Consider the following 4,034-nt stretch of genomic DNA (forward strand, 5'->3'; position numbering starts at 1 on the left):
GAACCAAAAGACCATATTACTGACTGCTACTTTTGTATGGTGAATCCGAGTAAAAGACGTAGAGGTAAAAATGCAAAACCTATTGAATATCCTGACCTCGAATCTTCTTCTGCTCCAATTGCTCACGACCTGACACGACCAGTACCTGAGCCACCAAAAAAATTATCGCAGAAAAGTAGCTCATCTTTTAGTTCTTATAAAAGTAATTCCGATAAAAAGTTTTTGCCTACACCTGAACAACCAAAACACTATCTCATTACTTCAGAAGATTTTAACGATCTAATTAGAGATTTAAATTTGCCAAAAAATAAAGCAGAGCTTCTAGGCTCTCGGTTAAAACAGTGGAATTTGCTTGATGATGTTAAGATCACGGATCAGCGGACTAGGCATGAAATGTTTGCAACGTTTTTCACGAAGGAAGATGGACTTTGTTTTTGTAATGACATTAAAGGTATGTTTGAAGCAATTGGCATACCCTGTGTCCCTAGCGAATGGCGTTTATTCATTGATAGCTCTACAAAAAGTTTAAAAGCAGTTCTATTGCACAACGGAAATTAATTTCCGTCTCTTCCAATTGCTCACTCAGTACATCTTAAAGAAAATTATGAAAGTGTCAAAATTTTGCTTGAATCTGTAAAGTATCGTGAGTATAACTGGGAGCTGATTGGAGATTTTAAAATGGTGGGATTTTTAATGGGGCTACAGGGTGGATATACAAAGTATCCGTGTTATTTGTGCTTGTGGGATAGCAGAGCGGATTCTAAACACTATATTCAACGGTCATGGCCTGTAAGAACAGAATTGAGTGTCGGAAAACAGAACGTCAAATTTGAGCCGATTGTTGAAGCAGAAAAAGTGTTAATGCCGCCTTTGCACATTAAGTTAGGGTTGATGAATCAATTTGTTAAAAAACTGGATGAAACTTTAGAAGCTTTTGGATACTTAAAAAAATTTTTTCCGAAGTTATCGGAAGCAAAGGTTAAAGCTGGGGTTTTTGTTGGTCCGCAAATAAGACAGATTTTCGCCGATGAAAAATTTCCAACGTTGCTGAATCGTACTCAAAAAGCAAGTTGGAACAGTTTTAAAGCAGTAGTTTCTGGAATTTTAGGAAATAATAAAGCTGAAAACTACGAAAAGTTGGTTGAGGATATGCTTACAAATTTTAAGGCCATGGGTTGAAGGATGTCATTAAAAGTACATATGCTGCATGCTCATTTGGATAAATTTAAAAACAATATGGGAGCCTATTCCGAAGAGCAACGAGAACGTTTCCATCAGGACATCATGAATTTTGAACAACGCTATCAAGGCCAATACAATGAAAATATGATGGGCGACTATATTTGGGGTTTATTGAGAGAAAGTAGCTATGAACATAAAAGAAAAAGTAAAAGTGTGCACTTTTAAGCTATTTTCCACTTTTCTATGAGCTAATATGATAGTAAAATTTAATAAAAATGATAAACATTTTTATTTCAATAGTTTTATTTTCAATCAAAAATTAAAATCCGAGATTTTTAAAAATTTCGTTCAATCAGTCTTCTAAGCACAAAAGCAAAGTTTTTCATGCCATATATTTTTTTTCCGTCTTATTACGACCTAAACTACCGAAATTTAATGCTTTGCAATCAAAGTCAAATTTCATGTTGACCCGTGTTATTTGATAGGTCTACAAACACAGTGTACTATTACTTGTTAAAATTAAATACTATGATCGTAATATTTTTTTATGATTTGGATCTTTAAAAATAACTTTTTAAACTATTTTGAAGAAATTTGAAAGTTAGAATTGCACTGGTAAAAAATTTAACTTGATTCAAGAGAAAAAACTTGAACCAAGAATAATTTCTTGACCCATGAATTTTTTCTCTTCACTCAAAAAATCATTTTTTTCAAAATGGTGTCTTTGGGCTCAAGTTACTTTTTTATCATTGCTTATATATCTCTTATATCATATACAAAATGTATAACAATTAATGTAAAAAAGTAACTTTAAATGGTTCTTTTTCGGAGTCAAGTCTTTTTAAATAGTGGATAGTCTATTTCCGAATCTAGAGGATTGATTTTCATCAACTTCGACATATTTCCTAGCGGTTTTGTAAATGCCGAAAAAATGTCGCACTTATACAGTATTAATGCCGTATTTTTTCAGCATTTTTCAGTTGTTTGGTCAGTTTTTTCATCGAAATATTACGGAACATCTACCGTAAAAATGCGAAATGGGATTCGAAATCAGAACCTCCCGAGGACAAGTCGGCTCCTCTACCATTTGAGCTATCCGGCCTGTACCATATTTTTTTTGCTTATTCTATATACATTAAGCCATACCGTCCATCTTACGATAAGCATATTTAAAATTAAATAATATAGTTATATATGTGAAACAATGTAACTTTTCGATTTTAGAAAATTTGCAATTTTCTAAGTGAGAAATTAAAAATTGAAATTGAAATTAGAATATATTTACTTAACATATGTATTCTTTAATATTCATTACTGCTAAATACCTAATTAAAAAATAATATTCTACATAGTATTTATTCAAAAACAGTATTTGTTTTTGCAAAGTAACGATGGAGAATGAAAAGCAAAATTGGAAATTTTTCATTTTATTCATTTCTAACATAGAGGTGAACTAAAAATAAAACTAAAAATAAACTAAGAATAAGCGAAAGGAAATTTAGTATAGACCGGATAGCTCAAATGGTAGAGTAGCCGACATGTCTTCGGAAGGTTCTGGGTTCGAATCCCAGTCCGAGCTATCTAATAACTTTTTCTCGCATATTCTATAAACTCACATTAAGATGATCCTCTTCATATTCCTTTCTCAATCCTTTCCTACCAATATCCTGTTACGTGAATGTGGAACGCTTCACGTAATAATTACCGTAACTCCTATTCTTTCCCGCTTCACAGCATTATTTATATTTGTACGCTTATTCTACTAAAATAATTTAGTACGCGGTTCAGGATTTTTAATTTATTATTTATCTGTTTGCGGTGGATTATTCGGGTTGTGTGACCAGTGACTTGGTATTGTGTGTGTCGATAAGGATTGTGTGATTCGTGATTAATTATTCTCATTGCGTGACGGATTATTCGGCATTGTGTGACGCGTTTCAGGATTGAGTGATCGGTGAGTGTAGATTCGTGTGTATGCCGTACGTTAGTGTTGTGTGTTTCGTAGGTCAGGGTTGTTTGTGCGGTAGGTCGGGAGTGTGTGATCCGTGATTTAGGTTTTTTTAATGCGTGGTTCGGGTTTTCGTGAAATTTAAAATTTCTTTTACGCGTTTTATTGATTTTTTGATCGGCAATTCGTGACTCGTGATTTTTTCTTTCGGTGAAATCGTATCATTGATTCGTTTCAATTAATTTTTTGTAAATTTTTAATTTGATAATTTTTTCAATAATATTTTTTTTTATATTCATTATATTTTTTTAATAATGGCTGAGCCTACAATTAAAAAACCAAGATTGGCCAAAATTTTTCAGCATCAATGGTACGATAGCTACCCAGAGTGGCGTAAATGGGTTAAGGAAATTCCTTCGGACCCCGCGAAATTTTTTTGCGTTGCGTGTAAAGTCACACTGTCGTGCGGATGCAGTGAAATCTTGCGGCATTCAAAATCAGGGGGGCATATAAAAAATATGCATTTACTGACCGAGGAATCGACAAATGTCCAGAATACGATGCCTTCTGCGTCTGTTCAGGAAGCAGCTTGTGCTCTTGAATCAGAATCTTATTCAGCTGATGGTGATGCTGAATTTGATTTCAAAGAAAGAGTACAAATTGCTGAACTTCGTTTCGCGACGTTTTTTGCCGAAAATAACATTTCGTTAACGATCGCGTCGGACATGTTGAATTTATTTCAAACGATAGGGAAAGAGCCAGCTGTGTTACAGGCTATGAAGGTCGGTAAAACTAAAGTCGGTAAACTTATTGGAAATGTTCTTGGCGTAGTTGAAACCGATATTAGTAAAGTATTACGCGATAATAACTTTTCGATTCATTTAGATGAAAGTTCGGATTGTAC

At 33.7% G+C, this 4,034-nt stretch overlaps 1 long non-coding RNA gene across 1 annotated transcript; it reads left to right on the forward strand.

Annotated features, from left to right (window-relative positions):
• Window positions 1–223: 223 nt before the first annotated feature.
• On the forward strand, window positions 224–1,319 carry LOC123271635. Its single transcript, XR_006510932.1, has 2 exons — window positions 224–451; window positions 1,109–1,319. It is a non-coding gene; the product is annotated as an uncharacterized LOC123271635 (long non-coding RNA).
• The last annotated feature ends 2,715 nt before the right edge of the window (window positions 1,320–4,034 follow it).

The sequence above is a fragment of the Cotesia glomerata genome, linkage group LG9 (genome assembly GCF_020080835.1).
Source record: "Cotesia glomerata isolate CgM1 linkage group LG9, MPM_Cglom_v2.3, whole genome shotgun sequence".
NCBI classification, from domain to species: Eukaryota; Metazoa; Arthropoda; class Insecta; order Hymenoptera; family Braconidae; genus Cotesia; species Cotesia glomerata.